General features: G+C 31.8%; 1 protein-coding gene across 1 annotated transcript in view; it reads left to right on the top strand.

Annotated features, from left to right (window-relative positions):
* Positions 1 to 859, top strand: part of MS3_00004410 (uncharacterized protein) — a 32,803-nt gene extending 31,944 nt beyond the window's left edge. Inside the window, exon 3 of the mRNA XM_051212325.1 lies at positions 712 to 859. The gene's annotated coding sequence lies outside the window, so the exon portion shown is untranslated. The remainder of the gene's footprint in view (positions 1 to 711) is intronic.
* The last annotated feature ends 11,930 nt before the right edge of the window (positions 860 to 12,789 follow it).

Here is a 12,789-nt window from a genome sequence, read left to right as displayed (position 1 = left end):
GAAAAGTAGAAGAGCAATGAATACACTGCGTCGAGGATTGTAAACAGACGTCAAGAGGATGAATAGCAACTGGAAAGTACTGTCCAAGACAGAATTGGAGGGGTAATTCTGTTGTGTAGCCTATGCTTTTTCACGAAGGGTAACAATCGTAATTAAGTAGTTAAGCACAGCAGCTAGAGATCTATCAAAATTATGTTTATTTTTAATACAAGATTAATGAGATTTCAATTCAAGGTCCCATTATCAAAATCAAAGAATTCTCCAAAACAATAAAACCAATCCACTTAAAATAATTTTTATCAAAACATTCATACATATAATCAAAATCATATGACAATGATTAATCGTGATGGCGTAAAACACATTTAAATAACCTAAATGTGTATAATTGCTATTATACGTAATAACCGATGTTAAACTAACCAAAAAAGTGAGAAATTTTCTACCTTGATGACATTTGTAATATAATTAATTATCATTGTAGGTAATCTCATGCGATACATTTCAAAGTTATTACTTCTCTTGATAAGTAATTTGATAAAAACTAGTTAGTCTCAGTTTATCATCATTAATCATTATGTATATTAATTAGTTCTATTATTTTGTTTTAAAATACTTCTCCGAATCATACCCCAGTATATTATTGAACATTAAAAAACAACGATTGACATTTTCAGGCTTATGGAAATGGTTTATTTTTGATTCATTTAGTTATACAGCTATGAACGAACTGGGCAAACATCAAACAAAATTAATTCAATAAATCCAGTAAACAATGTTGTAAAGCCATTTTAATGTATCATTGACAATAACGAAGAATTGAATAGTTCACATACTAATCATTCGATTTTGCTGAACCAAATCAATACAATGATAATATCTATCCATTAATTATCATTTATATTTAACTTTAGAAAGAATGTATTGAATTGCAAAACATATCATTTATTAATTACTTAATTATGTTTTGAAACAGCATATAAAACTATAGAGAATGACGATATGATCAACAGTTACAAATGTGGGTCGTACAATAAGTTCAAACATTGAATGATATAATTCATCATAGTCTACGCTTCTTCAATTTCGATAAATAAAACAAGAATGATACAGTGAAAAAAACACAACCTAAACTGATTAGAAAATTAATATGTATTGCCTAATACACTTTGAATTGTTTAATCAATTACTCATTCATAGAGTAAAGGTAGAATCTAGTTGTATATTCATTAGTTCAGGTTGCCGGACCATATTAATACAACAACATACAGTTATCAAGATAAATCTAAATCTAGTGAAAGTAATAACGATATCAGAATTATTGGGAAAGGTTATGTATAAACAATGAAATTCCAGAAAAATGAATCAATTCGCGTATTAAAATAGTATAAAATAATTTTTTTTACTTCAGCATCTAAAAGAAGATAAGGAATAAATGAGCAAATTAACATGGCAAGACTATTATTTCATTAAAAATGAATAAAGGTTAACTAATTAAGTAATTGGAGAACTACTACAACCATCATCAAGAAGGTACAAGTATTTAAAAATAGATACTCAAAATCCATTGACCAGATACCATCAGTAACAGCTTTCTGTAAGAGAGAACAAACAAACTTCCAGTTCAAGAGAAAAGTTGGAAAAGACAATGGAGTTAGTGGATAGAACATACATTACGCAAATCATCAAACTGTATCACGATGCATGTGCTAAGAACATACTACGTCGAGAAATAGAAGCAGATATGAAAAGGATGAATAACGAGTGGAAAGAGCTAGAAAGGATTCTTCAGGACAGCTTTGGATGGCGAGTATTGGTGGACGTCCTATGCCCTTTCACGAGGAGTAACATGCGTAGGTAAGTAATTAAGTACTAAGAAGCTAATGGGAATGAAAGAGAGAGGAAGAAGAACAATTCAGATTTACATCATCATCATTATTATTAACATTAAAGTTTACAAAGCTAGAAATGATACTCAGACTTGGCATATTATTGTTTATTATCGATAAATCTTTCTTTTCCCATTATATCAACTAAATTAATAAATACAAATAGTTTTATTTAGGTAACTAAATTCATTTTTATGGTTATACAGTTACTTTTTTATAAATTCATAATAAAACTTTATCATAAAATAAAAACATTAAAATTTACTATCTGATTGAATAAATTTCGATAGGGGTAACAATGGGATTCATGTTTCACGTTTCATCCTATTTAGGGCTCATCAACTGAATGTAATTACATTTCACTATTGATATTTCTACCTGGACGTGAATCCAGTACTTTTTAGATCAATGATTCAGCTAATAAAAATTTTACTAATTCCACAAGATGTACATATTCCAACATAGACCGATCAAAATTCAGCTAAGTTTCTCACCAGTATGATAATAAAAACCCTTTCTGACAGTGATATAAATAGAATAGTTATGAGTGACTTCATGGACTCAATAGTTTAGTGAACAATAAAGTGAATATTTAAAAGAACTAGGTTTTTCAGCCGTATTGTAAACATCAACATAGGATGATGTAGTTGAATATTCCCAATTAGGACAAAAGATGTACTTTGAGTTTTAATACTAGCCAAAGTTCATCTGTTTTACAAAAAAACTCATCAAAATGACTATATCAAGCTATCTTGCACAGGATACACATATTTCAAAAAACGAGACTAGCCACTTATCATCTTCATTACAATAACCATTACAAAATCCTTATCTGATTGCTTCTAACCCTTAGTTCAGAAATTATATAATAAGAATATGAATAAAAGACGTAAAAATAATTTATTCTATAAAGAGAAAAAAATGTTTAAGTAAAATTAATTTTGAAATTATTCGAGAAAATAAAATATAAAAAAACTGTTACAACTACGGAAAACTCGTTCCGGGTACTGAAAAACGTAAATAGAACAAAGAATGCATTAAAACAACAAAAAAACGACGGTTGTGAATTAATTATACAATAAAAAATAAATCAAAATGATATTTGAATATACTGATTTTATACGATTCATTTATACTAATTAATAGTTAGATCGGGATAAATTAAAATGGTCTTAATTATTCAACCATTCACTGTATGAATTCAAATTGATAGTATCATAAAATAAAACATCTACACTGAACAGACACAACCAGTCTATTAAGTCATTTACCTTACTTACTTACTTACATATCCCTCGTGAAGAAGCATAGGCTACTCAACAGTATTACCCATCCAACTCTAATGTAGACGATATTTTCGAGTTCTTTTCAGTTGTTATTCATCCTTTTCATATCTGTACTTTGGTCTCCCACTTTTCCGTTTCCCTTCACGATTCAAAATTAGAATATAACTCGTGATACAGTTTGATAGTTTCCGCAATGTATGTCCTATTCACCAACTCCATCGCCTTTCATTAATTTCCTGTTCAATCAAAAGTCGATTTGCTCATTCTTACAGTATGTTGTTGCTGATGGTATTCGGTCAATGGACAATGAGCATCTTGTGTAGACAATTGTTTAGAAACACTTGAATGTTTCGATGATGGTTGTGGTAGTTGTCAACGTTCCATCTCCGTACAGTGGAACTGTTTTGAGATTCGTATTGAAGATTGTGAATTTTGTACGTTGACATGCAGACTGTTGTTTTGAGTTCCATATGTTGTTCAACTATGTGAATTCTATCCCTGTTTTTTCAGCCTTCATCAGATCCTCCTTGTTCATTGATGATGCTGCTGTTCAGATAGATGAAGGATTCCACCTCGTTCATAGTTTCTCCATCGTGTGTGGTTATGTTGATGTTGTGTGTGTTGTATTTGAGTATGTTGGTATTTCTGATGTGTATGTTGAGGTTTAGTGATTCAAGTGGTGTTGTTCGACTAGGCCCTCTTGATTTGACGCGTATTTGTTTGCTTGTATGGGTTAGGATGGTTAGGTGATGTAAGATGTCCAAATCGTCTAGTTACATGCAAGCTGTCCTTTGTATTCTTATCTTCCCCTTCAGATATAGAGGTCTTAAGTCGCTTATCTACTCCGTCGTAAAATGTGATTAAATATTCTGGATGATTGAAAAAACGCCAGTATCATAAGTCATTCATATTTTTATCAGTTGAGTACTTGATTGCATTGTGTGCACAAACAAATGTTGCCTAAAATTTGAATGTCAATAAAAAATCTGCGGTCACACTAAATAAATAGCATATTTAATTTAGACAGTCTAGTAAATTATAGCGTAACATCGTTTGATCTGAAAACATTTTACACCATTGAATCATCGAATAGCTGCCATTTAAACATGACTTGCAGTTTTTCACTAAAAATATGATTTTGAAGTTTGGACAGTGAGTATAGATCAAATTTAGCTTAAATCAAATTCACTTTTCTGTGATATACTCAAATTCAGGTGGTTGAAGAGATGGATTTATGTTGGTCATGTGTTTGCTGGTTAGCACAGATGACAATTATGAGTAAAGTTAGGCTTTGAATCGATATTAGAATACACAGTAAATTAACAGAACTGTGTACATTGTCTTATGTCTGGTACCTGTAACTGGCATATCTAAAATGAAAAGTTTTATCTGTGGTACCAGATATCCTAAACTGACAAAGCTATTGATTTGCTGATGCTATAAAAAAAACACGGAATAAATGACTAATGATCAGTGGATACTAATTTTATTCTACCTGAATCGATTTAAACTGATAGATTGCTTTCAGCCTCTCAGCTTATTGATTGTCATCAAAGTAATAGGATATTTAACAGAATTCCGATCATTTATTTGTGTGGGAAGAATTGTGAAATCTCTGCTCGTAATCGTTTTTAATGCCGTAGATGCATTCGTTATTGGCCTCCAATTAAATCCATAATTTCTAAGCTATCTTAGTTTTTCCATTCTAAGAACCCACACTTTTTCTCTGAATCATCTCTTCTAAGTTTAACACTTTCTACTATTCTTCATACCGTTAATATATCTACTACTCTGAGATATTCTATGATAGATTTATCCCGCTATCCCTATATGATATGGTAAACTGAACAAATAGACATATATGCTAAGTTCTACGTTGCGTATAACTGACTAACTGGTTGGTAAATTCAATTTCCCAACTGCACATGATAAAGATACTAACTCTGAGTCGTGCTTAATTGCCTATTTTACATGTTATATGGGCATTACTGATGTAACAGTTTCGACTAGCATTAGAACGTACTCACTTTTCAAGTAATATGGAACGTATCTTATAAAACTGTGACATATGAAATAAATGTTTGTCCCAGACAATCCAGTGAGTCGTGACTGCCCGTTAACTTACCTTATCACTCTCACCTGTGAACCATATGATGTGCCGTATGATAAACTACTTATTAACTTCATCCAAACACACAATACAAAATCGCGGTGTATACAATATCCGATCACTCGGACTAGTGGCCACATTGTAACTTGATTGACAGTAATTGATTCGTTCTAAAGACTGAACAAATATGATATTGGTTATAAATCAATGTAAATCAGCACTACACTCGAGCCGTTGTATTATACCTGATAATTTATATTCATTTTACTAAACACTTGAGCAAAATTAAAGCATCGATTAAATTCATATTTAGCATATTATCTAACTAAAATGGAAAAACAAAACAATTTACATACGTATAAGAGTTTGTAGTCGTACTAAACCAAAAAAAGATCATTTAATTACTCATGTAGAAAGTTGTTCTCTGTGAAAGTGTTGCAACTTATGGCCTGAGTGTCCTGCTAATGTATAACGTAATGATAACGCCAATTAGAGAACTGTGAATTATCGGTCGGACCAATGACTCAATAAACCCGTACGAGCACTCTAGAGTCCCGATTGGTCTCACTTCCTGTCTAGACCAGCTAGTTAAGTCCAGAACACCAATCTCAGCTTCCTCAATATGAATCATTTATTTCAAACATACTCGGTTTATATATCAATCAGACAGACCACAACGTACCATAAAATATGTAGCAACATTTGTACAATATTTAGCCAAATGTGGCTGTGAATGAGGGAGGTGGTGAATAACAGACAGGGAATAATTCAAGAATGGTAAGTCGTATAATAATAGTTCATAGGTCAAAATAAAGTTCATAATAAGAAGGACATGAATATGTATAGTTTAGTTATTTAACACTTATGATAATTATGATAAAAATCTACGCATATTATTGGTCCAATATGGATTCAAAAAGTTACCATTCATTATGCTTATCGGGACATAAAAGAAAGTAACTACATGACAATAATATACAAGCATACATTTTCTGTATTTTTTTGTTTTCAAATACAGTGTTATAAGCAAAGATGGATAATGACTAGCAGTGAAATCTAGAATGCACGTTTCATCCTATTTCGGACTCGTCAGCTGGATGTACCTGCATCTCAGATTTGATGTTCACTCTGTGACTCGAACCCAGTATCATTCACTTTAAACGTCATCACATTATCCACTTAGTTACTGAGTCATCTGGTTTCAAGAAATACCATATAACCAAATTAAAGTAAATGAATAATATTGAAAAATATATATATATTCAAAAATTATACTTTTTTTCATTCATCCCAGTTATCACTTTTATTCTACCTGATATTTTTTAGTTATTTATTCTTAACTGTAACGTTTTTTTTATATAATTTAACATTAATCAACTTTAGATAGTTTTATAAACTTGTTACATATACCTACATATACAAGTGAATATATATATATATATATACACTTTTTTCTCTACAAAACTATTCATTTATTTCTATGGGATATATTAGGTAAATATTCATTGTTATATATATATATATATATCCCAACCTTTGTTGCTACCTTATATATACAAAGATATATGGCGTTGACCTCATGGGAGTATTACACCATGGATTACATTTCAGATTGTACTATATTGATAATAACTTATTTTCGTTAACCAACTAGAGATAAATTATCAATTCAGAGAATAATTTTAAAAATAGAAACATTCTGCAAAAAAAAATAAAATAATAAAAAAATACAAAATACAAAAAAATAAATGTTCATTTCACGATTATCGTGACGCAAATTACATTAAGGTAGAAATATAAGAAAAAAACTATCGCAAATCGACACTTAGTGATTAGTTAATGATAGTATGAAAGTACTCCTATATGTATATACATATACAATGTACACAATGAATGATAAATATACAATTGAACCTGTTGAAAATTACTCGTTGAATATTGTATCATATGGTATAACACACTTATAAATAAAACGAATGAATTTCGAAACGGATACCTTATTCATAGGTTTTTTGCTTGTTTAAATATGATGAATATATTAAACTACCATTATGAAATATAAAATGATGATATAATAACATAGATGATAAGTAATAAAGTTGAAATAATATCTAAAATGATATAATGAGGGTTTTTTTTACATTCAAAGTATGTGGTGTCAATGATTTACATTGTATTTATACATTAATGAAACTAGAAAAGTTATTTTCATTAGTTTTATAGTAAAGTACTGGATATATTAATTATGTTATAGAAAATATTTAGATTCAATTAGGATAAACTCTGTTTTTCTTATCTCTATACTAAGTAATACACATGGATATCTTATTATCTATCTTTGATCATTATGTACGTTCTCATCAGCAATGATAATGATATATTGATTAACTGAGTTAGTAATCTCAAACAGACAGAAATATTATCGATAATCAAGAACGTCTTCAACATTAATTACAAACTAGAACACAGCATATTGTGTGTTACAACTATATTAACTGCTAAACACATATTTAGGCTAGAACTAAAAATACAATAATTAAATTAGTATTTTTCTTGTGTAGTTTTGAGGTGAACGAAGCTTCACATTCTAGTTTCTAAACAAAGGTTATTTGATCTAAACATAAAAAATAAAGGAAATTAGTAGTAATCGAATGGGGAAACAGTAACTCAGAAATTATCAGAAATATACTTTAGATTGTCTTTGAAATGTGAATATTCGACTCAATATAAAGTAGAAGCGACAAGCTTAGGGGTCTCACTTCAGTGCGAACCCTATAAACAACTGATTGCCAACAGGATTTTTGACTTTTTAGACTTCGTTAACTTTGTAGTGCCATCTTTGGTTACTGCTACGAGATTAACATGTTTGAAATACACTATCATTTACCATTTCAATACCGAAGAATTTTATATTGAAACCAGCCGTTAATGGTTATTTTGGTCATCGTGTAGTTTGGTTAGTGAATGAGATTTATTCGTGCTACAAATTTCGAACAATCTGGTCACACATATGTGGGGAATGAAGACTTGGTGGGGATAACCAAACGGAATATGAAAATCGCACAGTAAATACATCATTTGCACATATTCTTTGCGCTGTCCTTAACACGCTCCATTATTTGTCTAGTTCTGTTGTTATTTTGATTGCTCTCAGATTTTCTTCCTGTTCTCTTCATTGCAATATTCTACTACCAGGTTTTTCAATTCCTATTGCAACTACATACCACTTATATCTGTCAACATCAGTAGCATACACTATACATGCACTTGTCGAGGTATTTTATATGAAGATTAATAAAGGTCAATTAAATGAAATTTCGAATAAACATAAAGTGGTAACTGTAAATACAAGAGAGTAAAAATTGAAATAATATTGAAAGAATATGAAATTATCGTAATGAACTTGGTCATTAAATAGCTTAAACATCACTAGGGCGAATTCAAGGTTGCTGCATATTGCTTCTGTACCAATGTCAATTTGATGTTCGTTTCAATATATCTCTATCTTTGCACTTCGAGGACATAAGTCATAAACGAATCCTTCATCTCTATCTTTTAACATCTTTTTTAAACTTACACGTTTATCTGGACGTTTTACACAAACTGATTCTAAATCCATCTAGGCACATATTCCATAATCCTTGATTGGATTATTCTATTAAACCTGTCTATGTATATGTCCACACAACATGTGGATTGGCCTATATGGAACCACGAACATAGTTTTTTTAATCACGATTAGCAAAGAAACATGATATGTGTTCTCAATAGTTGCTTCTAGCCTCTATCTTAAAATCATGCTGTTTGATTCATCTCTAAATGATAAGCAAATAAACACTTCTTCGCAGGGGAATTAAGAAGAGGTTTTGGTGTTAATTGACCTTTGCACCTAGTTATAAAATTAAGCAGGCAACCGTTTTATACCAGCGTTTCACCAGTTTCGTGTCTTCACTCATATCAGTAGTGCAGATTCGTTGATCACTGTTGTAGAGACACTGCCCCGAAATGCCCTGGTATGGCCAAGGGTGGAAAGAGTCCGCGTTCCCTCTCAAAAGCCTCACACATGGTCACATGTATACAGCCACTGCCAGGGATGTCCTAGTAATTCTCACGGCGGCGGTGCTGTCTACTAAATTGAGAGGACGAGGAGCGATGTCCGGCTCTTTAACCGTATTGATGGATATGTAGGATTCATCTAGGGTGGGGGGGCTAAAAAACCTGATTCTAAACCAATGGTGTATGAATTAATTGTTGGTCACCCGCTACCGTGGGACTGCATCTCCTGACGTTGCTCCACTGACTTGGGGATCAGACCTTTAGGTCGAATGCTCCGGGTGTGGCTCTCTAAAGAAACCACATGCTTCGGTTTGAGCAACCAGGCAGTATCACAATTAACACATAAGTCAACTGACTTGTGTGCCGCATATATATTTGGTGTCCTTTTTTTATCAATATTTATGTGTTCATAGAATTATTATAATAATAAGTTGTAGAGATATTTAACCAAGCTGGAGCGTACTTGTGCAAAATGTATATAACATCAGCCGTTGGTTAAGTTTTATTATCTGGGAATGATAATCATTTATAAATTATGGAAAATTACCATAAAACCACGTTGTTAGGTATGGAATGGTCTAAATCAAAACAAACCAGCTTTCACCTGAAGAGGAAATAAAGAAAGGACGATGGAGTTGTTGGATAAAACATACATTACGAAAACCATCAAACTGTATCACGAGGTAATCCCTGACTAGGAATCGTGAAGGGTGACGGAAAAGAGGAAGGCCGAAAAACACACTTCGTCGGTAATTGAAAGCAAACATAAAAAGGATGAATAACAACTGGAAAGAACTGGAAAGGATTGTCCATGACAGAGTTGGATGTATAATGCTTGGGGTAGCCTATGCTCCTCCACGTTAGGTGATAGGCGTAAGTAAGTAATCAAGAATATTTCATGTGAGAAATTTTTCAAGTTTACATCACTCTTTACATAATTCACCTTTAGGAAAAACTTATTTTCAACAACTATATAAAAGTAATTATCATGGTGCTTCTCACTGGAAGTGTTTCAGAGACTTCGGATAAATTAAACATAACTAAAAGGAAGAGTAAAAAATTTCTGTCCTTGAAGAAAATGTAACTTAGTTTACTTACTTACGCCTGTTACTCGCAATGGAGCATAGGCCACCGACCAGCATTCTCAAACCCACACTGTCCCGAGCCTTCCTTTCCAGTTCCATACAATTTTTGTTCATACCGCTCATGTCTATCTCCATTGCTCGGCGTAATGTGTTCTTTGATCTTCCTCTTTTCATTTGGCCTTCAGGATTCCATGTGAGCGCTGGTCTGGTGACACAGTTCGGTGCTTTCCTCAATATGTGTCCTATCCACTTCCATAGCTTCTTCCTGATTTTTTCCTCCACTGGAATCTGGTTTGTTCTCTCCCACAATAGGTTGTTGCTAATAGTGTCCGGCCAACCGATCCGAAGTATTTTGCGTAGACAACTGTTAACAAACACTTGTATCTTCTGGATGATGGCTTTCGTAGTGCTGTAGGTTTTCACCCCAGTAGACAGTAGAACTGCTTTGACATTTGTATTGAGAATCCTGATTTTGGTGTTGTTTGATATACAATTGCTTTGAGTTCCAGATGTTCCTCAGTTGTAAATATGCTGCTCTTGCTTTGCCGATCCGCGCATTCACATCTGTATCAGATCCACCATGTTCATCAATCATGCTGCTCACATATGTAAATGATTTCACATCTTCCAAATCTTCTCCGTCAATTGTGATTCGATTGTTGCATGCTGTGTTTTATGGGATAATCTTGCTTATTCCTTTGTGTATGTTGAGACCTACTGCTTCTGAGACTACTACTACTACACTGATCGTTTTCTCCTGCGTTTTGTTGTTGTGTGTGCGATAGAAGATCCAGATCATGTGTGAAGTGTAGATCGTCCATCTGCATCCTAACTGTCCACTGTATACCATGCTTCCCCTCAGATGTTGAAATCTCCATGGTCCAGTCGATCACGAGGAGAAAGACAAGAAGAAGAAGAAGAAGAAGAAGAAGAAGAAAATGCAACAGTAATGATTTAAAAACTCCACCTCTTGTAATCACTAGTTAATCATTCTATAAATCTGCTTACTATCTATATTAATTTATAATTATCGTTACAAGTTTACAGACCTCAAAACCAAACAAGCAAAAATTTAACATTTGTAACATATAAATTCATCATTTAATTCTCATTTTCAATGTTCAAATTAAATGTTCCACATTTTTAAATAACAAAAAAATTTTTTTTATTATTATATTAACATTATCATGTCCGTTTGAAATAACAACACAAACCAATGAACTGATCTACATAATTATTCAATTTTCAATTTTAACACTACTACTATTATAAATCATTCATTTTAAAAGAATATTTATATTCATTTTATAGGATAACAATACCCAATACATATAGAATAATCATTTTTAGTTAAACAGATTCCTAACATTATATGACTTAGTAAAACAAAACAAAAAAAAAAGAATTAAAATATCAATTCAATTATTGACTATTATGAATGAATAAATGAAAATATAGTTGCCTAGATTGATTTCCGTTTGTCCCTCATAGTGAAACATGAAAACTTTATTTGTTTTAAAAAAATAAAAAAATAAAGAGAATAATTATGACATAAACACGATCGTTTCTTTGTTATAAAATATACACTTTAGGTATAGTTTTTTTTTTTAAGGTCAATATAACTATTTAACATTAGTAACTATGTTGAAAATATGAATCAAATTTACTGAGGGAATTAAATGACCTATGAAATAAATAATGAAACGGTCATTCATTGAAAATATTACTATTAAGGGATTTCAAATATCCTTACTTTACACTTGATATAGATTATTATGATTAGTCAATAATGGTATAATTGATAATGATAGTTATTAGATAAAGTTGAAATTATTCATTGTGGTAAATATTGTGTCATGTAAAAAAAATGTCTAGAAGTGCTTTTAAGTGAGCCGTTTTATTTGTCGTCATTTAGACCAAAGGATGTTGTTGAAAGGGCTCTCTACTTTAATGGCCCGAGATCTGACTCCAAGGTGATCGTAATGATGATTGCTGTTGAAGTATATATGTCGCCTATCCTTGTATATAATCAGCAACTTAAATCGCGTTAGTCAATAACGGAATTAAATTAGTCGAATAACGAGAACGGACTTGTGAATACACATATTTCGTATATAAAGCGAATGGAATAGAGAGAAGAGAAACGACGCAGAGTGGAGATGGCGCGTAAGCCAACTCCCATTTAACCGAGCGTTAATCAATATTTATAGTTACATAAAAGTAAGTTACAGACATGTGATGAGTAATGGGATAGGAAATGTACACACACCTACGCGCTCATATAAAAACAGTCAAGATTGATAAGCGAATAAATAACAAGGTCAAAATGTGACTCAAGTAGAATGAATAGAATGGACTGTCCG

The sequence above is a fragment of the Schistosoma haematobium genome, chromosome ZW (assembly GCF_000699445.3).
Source record: "Schistosoma haematobium chromosome ZW, whole genome shotgun sequence".
Classification (NCBI taxonomy): Eukaryota; Metazoa; Platyhelminthes; class Trematoda; order Strigeidida; family Schistosomatidae; genus Schistosoma; species Schistosoma haematobium.
Note: the sequence above shows the minus strand (reverse complement) of the source record. Positions and strands in the feature narration are given on the sequence as shown.